Below are 15,464 nucleotides of genomic sequence, written 5' to 3' on the forward strand. Positions count from 1 at the left end.
AAAATAAAACTAACAAGGCAACTGGTTAAATTGAAAAAGTTTTCTGATGCAGATTTAAACAGATATTTAAAACTTATGCTAATTGTCTCTTTCTTATTTATACAACTGTGTCTCGTCCTTAAACGTGGATAGCATATAACAAGATACTGAAAGGGACATTTTTAAAAGCATTTTAAAGTAATAGTTGTGTGTCTAAATGGACATCCAATCCTGGCCTTTAGACAAAGAATGGAGAGAAATGGACATGTATTGTTTAATCAATTAATAATTAACACAGACTCTTATATATGTGGTTTGTAGGGCATGTCTGTGTGTTTCTGGTTAACAAATACAATGCTGTGAACTGAGAGGTTAAAAGAAGAGAGGGTACACAAATGTGTTGCCTAAGAACCAAGCTGAAACAGCCATTATCTGCTTCACTATTCAAAGCAAATATTTATTTTACAACAAAAACAATAAAACTGTGCAACCGGTGATTAATGCAAGTAATTACATTTACTCACAAACCTTAAAATTGCTAAACATTAAATACAGGGATCTGTATGATCACTGAACATATATTTAGCTCTGTCTCTTATTTTATACATAGCAACAGATGCCTAATTTGTCCTGTCAAGGAATTTGAGCAATTGACAAGCCACAGGAATGGCCATCAGAAATATTTTAAAGCTGTGGACTAAAGGATAAAGATATGGATTTCCAGTACACCTTCTGTTCCCTCAGCAGGAGTATTCTTAGGGTGACACTTCTTGTCTCCCCGGTATCTGCTTGGCAACTCAGAAGTTAATTTAACAGCTTGTGATGAGAGATGATGTAAATATGGTACCCTAACTTCCTTCATCCATGTCTTCCAGCTCCTGCAAATGTATTGAAATGAAAAGCACCCAATTCTTAAAATGTCATGGTAGTCTTACACAAATAGCTTTGCAGCTTCTCTCCTTGTCATAGGCCAAGTCAGTAGAACAGGAAAGGGCAAACCTAATCCAGCTATATCTTTACCATATTATACTTGGTTTCACTTTTCCCAGATTATAAATGAATAAATACCAGATTTCAGGCTATCCATGTTGCAGTATTGAAAGATTACATTTCTGTGTGTATGACAAGATTAACAACTCCTGAGTGCACTCTTGTTTAACTTGGCAGAAAATGGGAAAGGAAATGTATACGTTTAAGTATTATTATTCATTTCATCATTGACAACTTTCTCTATTCAATATCTTACTCACATACACAACATTATTTCAGGGGAACATCCAGAAGAAGCATCATGTCTTTATTCTGTAGTCAAGAGCAAATGAAATATGTGAATAAGAAGAAAATACATGAGTCTCCAAAACCAGTACAAAGAAACGAAAACTCTCACCAGTCAGGCTAGAATAGGATTAGCCAAAGGACAACTCAGAATGAATGGAATGAAAACTTGTCCTGACACATATGAGTAAAGTGGAAAGCCAGACTAGAAGTACAGTATACAAACAGAGCATTCCAGGTCATGATTACATTATTGTTAGAAACAAAGTCTTTTCCAAAAGGGCAAGTCTTAAAATATATGTATAATATAGCTGGTCTACAATTTGCCTAGTAGTGTGAATCACAACGTAGCATGACTCATAAAACAAAAGAACAAAAAGAAAGGGGGTGGTGTTGATGAAGTTAATCTTAAACATTCAGGATCAGCCAAATCTAGACCTGAATGCTGAATCACAGAAAAGATGCAAAAAATAAAAGTGTAATTGTATTTAGGATAATTCTATTATCTCTGTATTTAAGAGTTCTATGACCTCTTTAGTGAAATAAAAGGCAAGGGAATTTTCTAAAAAATTTAATGGGAATTCACAATTAAAATTCTGCTTTAGGGATTCCAAACTGCATAGCTGAAAATGTATTTCAGCCCTATCAATAGCCTTGTGCTGAAGTAAGACATTAACTGACTTTCGAATAAAATTCTAATTTCTTCCTACTTTCATGGGTTAAACTTAGAATAAAACTGATTAGCTTCTGCTCTGATTTTCCCCCCATGAAACATATTTTTGTGTGGGGGGTATTGTCCATGTTGGTCTGTGACCCAGTTTAGTGTCAGCTCTGACCCTTCAGTGGGGGAGAGCAGGAAGGGGTAAGTTGGTGTTTTTGTTATTTTTTCCATGAACTACTATTTTTTTCCTTTCCATGCTGACGTACTGTATGTATGTACCAACACAGAGTATATCAGATAGGCATGAGGAGATGGGTTTTCTCTGGCAAAGACAAATGGGAGGCAGGTACAACAGTGCTGCATTATTGGAGTGATCCAGAAGATGAGTAGATGGTTGGCTGGTTGGCTTGCTCGGAGGAGCTTCTTTGCTGTTGCTTCTAATGATTTAGACCACTAGCCTTCCATTGCAACATCTTGTTGAGGATCCAGAGGTCTTAAAGTTCACCCACTTACCATATCCAGTGTTTGAGGGGTGAGCCATAGCCAGGAAATCTCAGTGGGCTCCTTCACACTGTTCATGTGCTAGAATCTCCCAAAAAGCATTTATAAGTAGTCATCATAAGTCCACAGGTGATGTGAAGACATACACACACACAAGCATTTGGGGAAAAAAACCCGTTCTAGTAATAGTGCTCCATTTCTGGCAACCCATCCAGCTTCCCCAAACAGGGACGTAGCCAGGATTTTAGGAAGGGGGGGTCCAGACTAAGTACCACCATTATAATGGGGCTTGGGCACAGCGGTGCAGCAGCGCATGCCATTCATTTTTCTAATGGAAGGGGGGGGGTCCGGACCCCTCGGAGCCCCCCCCGGCTACGTCCCTGCCCCAATCCAAGTACTGTACACAAGCTTAATTTCAATATTATTATTATTGTTGCTATTATTATTACTCAGACATAGCCATGTTAGTCTGTATCAGTATGCAAAGGAATATTGTACCACATTATGAGAGTAACTGAGAGAAAAAAGTTGGTAACATAACTTTTCATAAACTTAGGCCTATTCCATCAGATGCATTTTCTGAAAGTGTATCCACATTGCAGAAATCAAGCAGTTTGACATCAGTTTAACTGACACGACTCTATTGTACAGAATCCTGGAATTTGTAGTTTGGAGGGGGTACCAGATTGCTCTGACTGATCAGGCTGAATACCTTACCAAACTTCAAATCCACAGGATGGAGTCATGACAGTTAAAGTGGTCTCAAACTGCTTTATTTCTGCAGTATGAAAGAGTTGGCAATTAATCTCAAAGGTGCTACAAGATGCCTTTTTATTGTCATTATTATTATAGTTCTGATTTTGTGTTTATACTCTACAACAAAAATTGTGTTTTCTGTTCTGGCATGTATTAAGTTAATGGGAAATGATTTGGGGTTCTGTTCTTAGGTTTAAAAGTGAAAGGTTGCAGAGGTTAATGCTAAATTTGTATTATGTTAATGGATGAGTCTTAATTCTTAATACTTGTGCTGAGCTTTCTCAATGGATCCTGCCTCCATTTGATCTTCAACTAGTTTTGTCATGATTTGTACAACATGTCTTCTATCTGCATAATTCATATGCAAAGTTGATTTGAAAACTGTAGGAGAGAGAGGAGTTTTTAGAAGCAGAACATTTGTATGCTGAAACCCTATTAGCAAGGTTGAGTCAGTTGGGTGTGGTGCTGGGAATGAAACAGTGAAAACAGTCATTGTCTAGCTCACTAGGTTAGTCATTTAATTTAAAAACCAAACCTGCACTACATGTACCAGCATGCAAATACAGAGACTTGCTAATGGCACTAACTGAGCCAGTTAGTAATGTTTGACATCCATTCATGTGGTGCAATCAGCAGTTCTTCTAAAATACTATATACTGTATAAGATTAGATGGACAGTGTTCCACACAGGCAGGGCTGCTGGTGAACAGCAGATGGGGCACTTTCTATTATGAATTATTTTAAATTATGTCATCTTATTTGAAAGCCAAGCCTCTTCAATTACAACAAGGCAACTGACTCTGGACACATGTATGGATGAGAACAAAGCAGTGAACAAAAGATGTATTGAAAGACAACATTAAGCAAAGTATCAGAAATACATAACCTCAGTTATCCCTTTACAAGTTATTCAAATAAAGAACCTGAATGCCTTAGCAGAATTCCTGAGACTGAATGGAGTTCAACAAGCCACAAACAGACTCTTGTAACTAGACACAGGCAATAATCACAGTTGATTCAGGAGTCACCAGATTCCTGCTCTGTACAAGTTTCCATAGTGGATTTTGGAGGACAACTCAAGTTTCTCATCAAGGAAGCTACCTCCTAGCCCAGGCAAAATATCAGCAGTTGCTTTCTTTCAGAAAGCAAAACAGAGTTGTTAGCTGTCAAAGAAATAAGAATAACAAGAATCTTCCTTGTTTTTTGTTGTTGTCGTCATAAATGGTTCTCTGCCTGTCTCGGTGTCTTCTTGACCCAAAAGCTCATAGACAAAAGTCCATCTCAGCAATAAAACATTAACCTATTCTCCTCTTGGGCAATATGCTCTGCAGCCTTTAGTCTGAGTACTTACCTTTGGTCAGTGTAAGTACACATTCAAAATATACAATAATCCTCTCAAAGCCATGGGAAAGCAGAATACATTATTTCACACTGGTGTCTGTTGGATATGGGGGAGAGCAGCAAAGCTGCATAATGGCATATGAACTTAATTTGTGTGCATGGCAAATATCTGTGCATTTTGTGAAGTCGAATGCTTTCATGGCCGGCATTCATACTTTTTTTTTTCAGGCTATGAGACCATGTTCGAGAAGAGTTTAATCCTGATGTTTCACCAATAGCCGTGGCTGGCATCTTCAGAGAATGAAGATGCCAGCCACAGCTGCTGGTGAAACATCAGGAATAAACTCTTCTAGAACACAGTCTCATTGCCTAAAAAACCCACAAAAACGATATGTGCATTTTCTTTGTATGCATACAATCTTTGTTCCTTTTCCTTACATTAATTAAAAATTTGGAAAGCTGCACATGATGAGAGAAAATTCTCACAAAACATGGAATTTGAGAACATAAAGGCAGAACATAAGAGGTTTAATGGATTCTAGAAAAACTTTATGTTGCTTGGGAAACCTTAACTGGAAGGAAGGAAGGAGAAAAATTGAACAAGAAGAGGGAAAGGGAGGGGGAGATAGAGGAGTACAATACTTTATTTTATTGTTTTATTATATTGAATTCATTTGTATGCCATCTTTCTCCCAGAGTGGGACCCAAGGCTGGTCACAGAAAGAATAAATTAAAAACCTAACAATACTGTGGTGATCTGGGGGGGATCCCTGGAGCAACCAGCCCTGTGCGTGGCTCTTACTCCCAGGGTGTCCCCTTCACACTTTCCCCTCTAGGATCTCCTAGGTCTCCATTCCCACTCCCTGCCGAGCTGGATGAGACCCCTTGAGGTCCTATTCTTTGCTGCCACCACCCAGTGAATCTCAATGCACTACGTTTCCCTAAGCACACACTGGGACTTGCTAGGGAGAGATCTAGTTTCCTTTCCTTGCTAACTTGAGCAATTCGCAACCGAGCTAAGACGTGTGTACAGAGCAGAGAGAGACAGCAGATACTTTTAAAAGAAAGATATTTATTTTTAAAGAAATAGAATAGAATAGGATATATCACTCATGCAAAGCCTCCTTGCCTTGCAGGTCAGAAAACACAGTTACAAAGATGTTCATTTCAGGCAAGCTATTAGATAAACATAACAAAACCTAGACACACTAACTAACACATTTCCTAGCTACTCACACAGTGATGGGATTTGCAGTTTGTGTTGAGTTTCTGGATGCAGGGAGCTGGCTCCTTGCCAACTCCACCTGCATTCCTCCTGCCTGCCTCAGGGCAAGCACACAGCTGGCTCCCCAAAACAAACACAAAGATGGAGAACAAAGAAAGCATGGTCCTACAGGGTATTTAAAGTCCTCTCCTGGAACCTTCTTGAAAAGGCCGCTCTGGCACTGCTGATTGGCCAGGCGAGCCTTACGTCAGCTATGATGTAGCTGCTCATTAGCATGTGATGTCAGCTCTCATTAGCATGTACCCCCCCCCCAGATTAACCCTTTGTGGTTCAGGGGAAGTCCCCAAATGACTGGAGGGCCCAGTCATTACAAATACAAATATTAAAACAATAAAAATGTCACTTTAAAATAGTATAATTTAAAAGGCATACAAAGGTTTAAAAATAAAACACACACACCAGTAAGAAACCTCCCTGCTTACAAATTAAAAGTCTGCTTAAACAAAAAGTCTTTGCCTGCCAGCAAAAATAAAGCAGGGAGGGGAACAATCTAGCTTCCTGAGGAAGGGAGTTCCAGAGGGTGAGACAGCTGGTGAAGGCTCTCTCTTGTGTCCTCACCAAGTGAGCCTGTTATGGTGGTGGGGAGAACCCTCCTCTGTGGATCTTACAGTTCTGGCAGGTTCGTATGGGGAGATACGGCCTCAGATAGTCTGGATCTAAACTGCATAAGGCTTTGCATTATTATTATTATTATTATTATTATTATTATCCCGACCTTTCCCCAAAACTGGGACTCAGTGTGGCTTACATGATTAAAAATAGTACTATTTAAAAAGTATTACATTCAACAATTAAATTATTACAATATTAAAAATTACAATATTTTTAGGTAACAAGCATCACTTTGGATAGTTTCTGTCATCACTATCATTACAGTAACACTGGTCGAAAACAACTGCACAAATAACCCAATTTGAAACTGCTTTAATTGCCCAGGCTCAGTGCTGGCGAATCTGGGAACTGTAATTTATTGTGGCACCAGAGCTCTCTGACAGAGTACTAAATGTTTCACAAAACTACAGTTCCCAGAATTCCCTAGCATTGAGCCGGGGCAGTGAAAGCTGTCTCAAACTGGATTATTTCTGCAGTGTGTTTTGGACCACTGGCAGTTTCACATTTATTTATTTAATACCCCACCTTTCTCCCAATATAGGGACTCAAATAGGCTTACATAATATTTAAATCAATACAAATTAAAAACAACACCAAAAAATTAAACATGAATAAATACATCACTTGCTAGGAAAAGAGCTACCATATCTAGAAAGATCTGTTCCATTTTGAACACTGTAGAGCACTGCAGGGCAGCTATGAAGGATTGTATATAATGAACTGCACTGGAGTCCACAGAAGTTTATTATAAAAGCTTCTTCTTTCCAGTTAGTCTGATAAGTGCTACTAGATTATTTTATTTATGTCCTTTTAAGAAAGGCAGAAGGTAGACCTTCCATTACAATCTATATCATAGCCGAATCTCCCCTACTTCAGCTACATTTCCCTATAAAAACCCAACATACGAGAAAAGTGAACTGTAGGGCTGTCATCCAGCACTCAAATTCTGCAAAACAAAATGGATAATATCAACACTGGGCTACTTTGGAGGGTTGCCCAAACCTGTTCTCTGAAAGCCACAGGCTTGCCTCTGCTCAAAATATCGGTATTAAAATTAGTTTTTAAATAAAATCCACAAGGATTGGAGGATTATTTTTAAAATAATTACAATTTTAGGGATAAAACCAAATAAAATTTACTAAACCTTCAGCTAGAAAGGTCATGAATCCTGGCCCAGTCTACATAGGGCTGAAAATACAATTCATCCCCATTTGTTGCCCCAGTCTGATGTGTGACATTTGCTCCATTCCAGAGCAAACCATTTTTTAAATCCTGATGTCTTAAGCTTGGGATGGAATGGAATTTGTTTTAACTCAAGTTTTCTGCTATAACCAATTTTTTTATTTTATTTTGTGCCCTTTTAATGCATGGTACATCACTCAGGTTATGCTTGGAGTTGATCCAGCAGCATGGGGAAGGAGAAGGAAGGGGTATGTGCCAACCGGAGTCCCTATTTCACCACCGTGAGTTCCTATATTGGGAGAAAGGTGGGATATAAGAAAATAATAATAATAATAATATGTCTGGGTTGCACCCAGAGTGGCCTCTTGTGTGCGCTTGTATGGTCCACATGATTTGTCCCACTGCTAGGGTCAGGTGTTGCTTTTCTGTAACAATTGTCATTTAAAAAAAAATCCCATCCTGGATGATTGCAGCATGCAGGAAAATAAGTTATTTTTCTCTTGCTTACTTTATATGCCTCCTTTCTCCTGGAAAAGAGACCCAAGGCAGGCAGGCAGCTCACAAATATTTCTTGGTAATTTTTCCTGGATTGTGCATATGTGCATTGCTTCTTATTTTTCTGGCAAATATAGTAAGTAGAGAGTGGGCAATGTGTTTTTCTCAGCAGGGGGACTAGTGGTTGGGGTCTCATCTGCAGCAATATGGAGACTGGAACTCATTACCATTTGGGAAAGAAGATGACGCAGCATCATTTACTGCAATAGATGCAATGCTAACAAGCACAGTTACACCAAACTTTCAGATTATGATAATTTTGTCTGTGGCAGCAACCACCTTCTGCTTAGCATGACCAAAACAATGGCTTTAAAATGAACTAGGACGTTCTCCCCCCCCACTTGCCCCGCAAGAGAAAGACTGTGCCAACCATAGCCACCATTTAAGTAATTGGTAAAAGTAGTAAAACAATGCAGGAACAGACTAGCTGCTTACAAAATGAGCAGAACAGAAGCTGAAATTGCTTCCAGTTTTTTAATTAACTGAATTTAAAAGTTATGTAAACAAAGCTATTTCCCCCCCTCCCCGCCCACTGCCCTCCTCCATTAATTCATCACATAAAAACATTCTAGCTACCACAGTTTAACCTCAGCATTATCTGAATATGATGGTCTGCAAAAATGAGGGAGCTTTAATGATATAACTGAAGAGTGGAAGACAAGTAGGGTTGCCATATCCCGCAGGGGGGGCGGGACAATCCCGGTTTGGGCGGTGCCATCGCGGTCCCGGTCCGGTTTGGCTCCCAAACCGGGATGGCCCCGCCCACTGCGGCCACCTCAGCCCCCGTGGCGGCTCCAAGGCCTTGCTGAGGCCTGGGAAGGCTCTTCGCGGTTGGAGCTCCGACTGCGGGGTCCTCCAAGGCCTCCGCGAGGCCAGGGAGGAGGAGGAGGCCGCTTCCCCTCACGGCGATCGCCGCGATGAGGGGCGGCCCCCACCTCCTTCCCGGCCTGGGAGCCAGGCCCAGGCTTGCTCCAAAGCTGGGGAGGAAGCGGAGACTGCTCTCATTGCGGCGATCGCCGCGATGGGAGCCGGCCTCTGCCTCCTTCCCGGCCTGGGAGCCAGGCCCAGGCTTCCTCCTAAGCTGGGGAGGAAGCGGAGACTGCTCTCATCGCGGCGATCGCCGCGATGGGAGCCGGCTCCCGCCTCCTTCCCGGCCTGGGAGGAAGCCTGGGCCGGCGATCGTGGAGCCGCTTGAAGGCTTCGCCGGGGGCTTGGGAGACACTGGCCCCGGCGAAGCCTTCAAGCGGATCCGCGATTGCAGAGTCCTCCAAGGCGAGGCATTGGACAATGTTTTACAATGTAGGACCTTTTTTAAAATTTCCTGGCCAGGAATTTTTTTTTATTTAAAAAAAGGTCCTACATTTTAAAACATTGTCCTACATTTGTCCCGGTTTGGAGGTCCTCGGGGATGGCAACCCTAAACAAGGCACCACAAGATATAGAACATTCAAGAAAATGTGGGACATTTCAAAATAAAAGCTAAAAACCCTAATATAAATATAAATTCATGCTTCTTAGTGATGCTCAGAATGGAGGACATTTTGAAATTCCTCCTGGACTGAAGGATGAAAAGGAGGACATCTGGTCATCCTGTATAACTAACTGCTGAGATTAAGGGAGCTACGGACTCAACAGGACTGGCTTTGACTTGATGTAATGAGTCCCAAACACACTGCAGAAATAATCCAGTTTGAGACTGCTTTAATTGCCCTGGCTCAATGCTAAGGAATTTTGGGAACTGTAGTTTAGTGAGACATTTAGCCTTCTCTGTCACAGAGCTCTGGTGTCACAATAAAGTACAATTCCCAGGATTCCCTAGCACTGAGCCAGGACAGTTAAAGTGATCTCAAACTGGATTATTTCTGCAGTGTGTTTTGGACCATGGATAGAATGTTGGATTTGGGAAACCTACATTGAGATTCAAATACAACCTTCAAGTATGGGTCGCCATACATTTCTCAGTTTAATTTATCTTTAAAGTATTATAAAAGTAAGGAAACCTAACAGAAAATCTATCTTGTCTCACTGACCTGTAGAGGAAGAGTGGGACACAGACATAGCTGGTACAAAATGGGACACTTCATAATCTATAAGATCCTATGCTTTGATCTTAGGTTGAAGCAGTTGTTATGAAAATAGCTTTCGCTGTTTTTTGCTAGATGCATTTTACACCACACCTGGGTACATTGTAACAGAGGAGAAGTGATTGTTCTCAGGGTGTAATCATGTGTCATATCCTCCAATATAGAGGAAAATTGGGATATAGAGGAAAACTGGGATACATGTGGCCAAGCAACATTAGAATATGGTCAAGATGACAAGTTATGAATGAGGAAAAGCAGGCAAGCTAGGAGGGGCTGTAGCAGTTTGCTTTTGCCCAAAGCTACAGGGAAAGGTAAGAGTCCATCCTCTTATCTCCTCTCTCTGCTGCTGAGTTAATGGAGTGCAATTTACTTTTGTTCTTTGAACTCAGTTTGCAGCAACTGAAATAGCTAGCTGAGGATAAAGGAGGAAAGTGGAAGGAGAGAGAAACTGAGACATTTAAAAAGCAGCTTAAAAACTGTGGGACAATCAGGACTGTCCCAGTCAAATAAAGATAGTTGGAGGGCATGTTGTGTAGGCTCACTTGACATTTTCTTGCAAAAAAAAATGATGTGCTGACCAGTTTAGTGTCAGCTCTTGATATGGGCACATCAGGAGATGATAATTATTACTTTATTCCCATGTTGTGAGAAAATGATAAGAAAGTGTCTTGGACAAATAAGAAACTTCAGGGCCATTTTCCAAAAATTTATCAAGAGACAACAGAACACAGCATAGAGCTTCTAACACTAATAAACCTCTGAGCAGTATCACAAATTGTGTTGGTGCAACTTCTGGTCATGGATGATAGATGAAACAAACATGAATTACTGCTTGCTTACTTCATGCAAAACTGGACTGCATGCTTAATTAGATTAAAATCAAAGTAAAAGCATAATAATACAGTATATACATTTGTCCCAATTCGTGGGGGATCCATTCCATTCCCCCCTCCCCACAAATCACAAATATTGGAGATTTCCAAGCCCTGTTGTTTATAATGGGGGTGTGCTCCGTGCACACCCCATTTCGTCCCTCCTTGCTTGCCATCCACGAAGGACCAAAACTGTAGATCCCAAGTCCGTGAATGGGGAGGGATGAATGCATAGTTAAATATCAGCTGCCTGCATTTGTCAAAATGCAGACCTTAAGCAATAGGTCTAAATTCCACATGGAGCATGCTTGCACAGCTAGCTGCTGATTAGATGCAAACCATTGAGCAGTTAGTGTAGACTATACACTTTCTACTGAGGTGTCTTCCAGATGCTCAGCATGTTCAGACAAAAGAGGCACCAGTGTGTATTACAAAACCATGATCTCCGAAACAGGCAAAAGGGCAAATCTCTGAAAGCAAAGAAGGGAAGCAACATTTTCCCAAGTGTCAGGTTCCTGCACCCACCTTCTGAGCCTAAAGATGCGGCAGGAAGATAAAAGTTGCTGTGGCACTCCTTTGTTGAGGCATGAATTTGCAAAGGATGTTTCACAAGCTACATGAAATAGATAGATAATATGATAGGTGTGCAGATGTATGGATTCAAAACCACAATTATATACCATCAGCACCACATTTACAGCACAATTGTATGCATGTTTACTCAGAAGTAAATATAAAATATGAAGCTGACTTATACGGAATCAGATAGTTTGTCTATCTAGACCAGAAGAATTCAGCGTTTAGTCCATCTGATGTTTTGGACTTCTCCCAGAAGCCTAGGTCAGTATGATTAACTATCTAGCAACTTGGGAGTTGGTCAAAAACATCGAGGCCAGTTTTGTTTGATTGACAGCAGATATCCAGATTCTTCAGCAGAGGTTTTTCCTATCATCATCATCCTCATCCTCATCCTCATCATCATCATGAAATTTCTTACCATTTCCTAGTAAGATATTCACTTAAAAAGTTTGAAAGTTAGCTCAGTCAGTAAACGGGTTAAGTTTATCTGCCCTTTGACTCTAAAATAGTTTTTACCCTATAGCATGTCTCTCCTTGACTGGTGGACTTTCTCCTTCAAAATCCACAGGAATTATCTCCAATCATATCTGCTGTTTCTGAGCAGTGCTCATTAATGCAAGGTGGTGACAGAAAGACCATTACAAATAAGATGTGCATAGTCTACATAAGCTTTGGGCCACCCCATAGTACACATCTGTACCTCCTGACAGTATCTTCTATAAGATGGCATTGAATTATACCCAAATTAATGTGCTTCCAAGCTCAAAATAGCCAAACCTTCACCGGCTGTATGAGTTTTTAAGGTGAGACATCAGGAATGAAAACTTGGACTGTTGCTGGCAGAACATGGGTTCTGCCACTGACCTACAGTCTCTTCTCTATGTTTGTTAGAGTTTACTCCCAGGTAACTAGGCAGGGACTTGCAATTTTAATTTTAATGTGCCATCTGGTTGTTACCGAAGTCAGTACCAAAACATCATATGATTTCAAATGAGCAATATCACAACTTTTGTTTATTTCATATATTTGATCAATTCCACAAGTGCCTGCAAAACCCATTAAACTCCAAATTATTTTGGTGAGCCACTGCCAGCCAACACTGCAGTCAAAGGTCCAAAACAGACAGGCCCAAAGGAGTAGTATGAGAATGCGCCTGGTCCTATTCGCGCCAGGACTACAGTAACCGTATGCATCTGGCCCCAATCTTGGCCACTGTCACAGTCCTGAACTGGGCCACCAGAAGGAGCGGATTATATCTGCTCCTTCTTGAGTCAGTTCTTTTTTGTTGGCACAGCCTAGGCACAGTTTGTGGAAACAGCCCCAATGCAGCCTGAAGCCGCATCATTTTGGACCCTAGTCAACCTTATTTTGCTCGGATAGGGAAAAAGAATGTGCACAGCCCAGAGATGTAGAAATGTTTGCTGCAGCTGCTTACTTTGGTGGAAAAGGCCAAGATGTTTTTCTCATTCAGCTTCCCTTTTCAACTAGCTGATTGGTTGCAGCAAAAACCTTCAAAACACCTCAAACGTTGTGCATGCTGCTATTCTATGGCTGCTTAGTATCCCAACCTTTTCAAAACATTTTTTCTGGAATTTGCATGTATGGGTGTGGTAAGGTTTTCACTGCTCCTGCAAAATAGTGGGTTAAAAAAATTAGTCATACAGGGGAGTTTTTCTAGCCTTTTAGCTTCTGGATTACAGATCTTCACATTCCGCCTAACACTGAGAATCTAGCCATTGGTATATATGTTCATTTCATGTTAGCTGAGTTATTAATCTAAAAGAATTCTTAATTCTTTTAATGTGGAATACTGTAAAGTATTCAGGCTATAAAGACATAACTTAATCTAACTAAAATCTGTCAACAAATATGGAAAATAAAACAATGCTAAAATTGGCCCTCTCCAGATGGGCCTTTGTGGCGCCCCCGTCACGTGCTAGGGGCTGGCTGAGGGCACACCACCCATACGTGCCTCACCCCTAGCACGTGACGGGGGCGTCAAAATGGCAGTGCCCTGTACACATGGGCACCGCCATTTTGACGCAATGGACGCTAAGCGTCCACATGTCCCGGCATCATAAGGACATAATAAGTGCACCAATGGTGCACTGTGACGTCCTTATGGCGCTGCAAGAAGGACCCGCTTTTTGCGGGTCCTTTTTGCTGCATGAGGGAGCCACGCGGTTTGTCCGCTGTGGCTCCCTTGCGCAGCAAAACAAGGCATGGGCAGACCGCCCTTTTTGGGCGGTCTGTATCCCGCCATATATTCCAATAGTTGGAGCAGGATACAGAGAAACTGAATGGTTTAAAATTTGCAAGGAAGGGGGTTAGGCAAGATGCATATTTAACTTGTCACTGAAAATATCAACTTAAAGCAGGATTAGACTTGGAGGAAGGAGGCATGAAAATTAGGGGTAGGAACATCAACAGTTTAAGATATGCAGATGGCACCATATTAATAGTAGAAAATAGCAAAGAATTGGAACAATTACTGAAGAAACTCAAGAAAGAAAATGCAAAAGCAGGTTTATAGCTAAACATTAAGGAAAAAATAATGACAGATAATTTAGATAACTTTAAAGTAGATGATGAAGCATTGGAATAGTTCAAGATTTTTCATACTTTGGCCTCATCATTAATCAGAATGAAGACTGTCATCAAGAAATCAAGAAAAGACTAGGGGCCTTATCACACGAGGGATTTTGCAGCTCAGATCCGGATTCACTGCGGGTCCAGCCATGTGTATTCACATTATAACGTGATGTATTATCAAACACGATTGCTTTCTATGTGGGGTCATACCAAGGCAGATCCACAGTCAGTTTGGAGTGACTCCTCATTTTTGTGAATTCGGTAACAAGTGAATTCACAAAAATTGTTTCCAAGCTCACTTCGATTTCACTTTGAATTGGTCTGGTGTGGAAGATCACCCCGATCTCGCCCCCATGACAACCTGCCTCCTGACCCATCATCCCCTGCCTGCTCCTTCACCCCGATCTCGGCCCCCTGCCACTTTGCCACCTGTCCCATCATGCCCTGCCTGCTCCTTCACCCCAATCTCACCCCCTCTGGCACCCTGCCACCCATCCCATCATCCCCAGCCTGTTCCTTCACCCCGATCTCGCCCCCTCTGACATCCTACCTGTCAGCAACTCATCTGAGCCCTGTAGCCAATGCTGGCATACTGCAGAGTAAACTGGCAAATTCAGAAATGTGGTTCTCAGTCCTCAGTTGAGATAACAGCAGCTGGATGTCTTCCAGGAACTGAAGAAATGCAGGAACCTCCGGAGACTCTCAGCAACCAGTGCTAGGCGTCAGCTGATAAACGACCAGACAAGCCAAGTCTCCCGAAGTGCTTTATTTACAGTGCTACAGATCACAAACGAATACCAACTCTCCTACTACAACCCACAAGAAATCACTGGAAGCTCCTGGGTTTATATACTCTTCAGACCATGCGGTCTCCCAAACCCAGCGACTTCCTGTGTCACACTGTAAAGTGTCCTCCTGTGCAATCCAGACAGATGTTTCATCATCCAGACATGGGTGCACACAGGCACCAGGCTGTCCTTGAGCCTATGAGCATCAGCTGTGCTTGATCAGCCTTGTCCTTCTCAGTGCTAGATGCTCATGGTCAGACACACACACATCTAAGCATTTCCCAGTGTGCTGACTTTAACCCTCGACACTACCACCTGTCCCATCATCCCCTGCCTGATCCTTCACCCCAATCCCGCCCCCAGTGACCTCCTGTGACCTGTCCCATCATCCCCTGCCTGCTC

This window comes from Sceloporus occidentalis, unplaced genomic scaffold, assembly GCF_023333645.1.
Source record: "Sceloporus occidentalis isolate IW3139 unplaced genomic scaffold, rSceOcc1.0.p SCAF_1, whole genome shotgun sequence".
Taxonomy (NCBI): domain Eukaryota; kingdom Metazoa; phylum Chordata; class Lepidosauria; order Squamata; family Phrynosomatidae; genus Sceloporus; species Sceloporus occidentalis.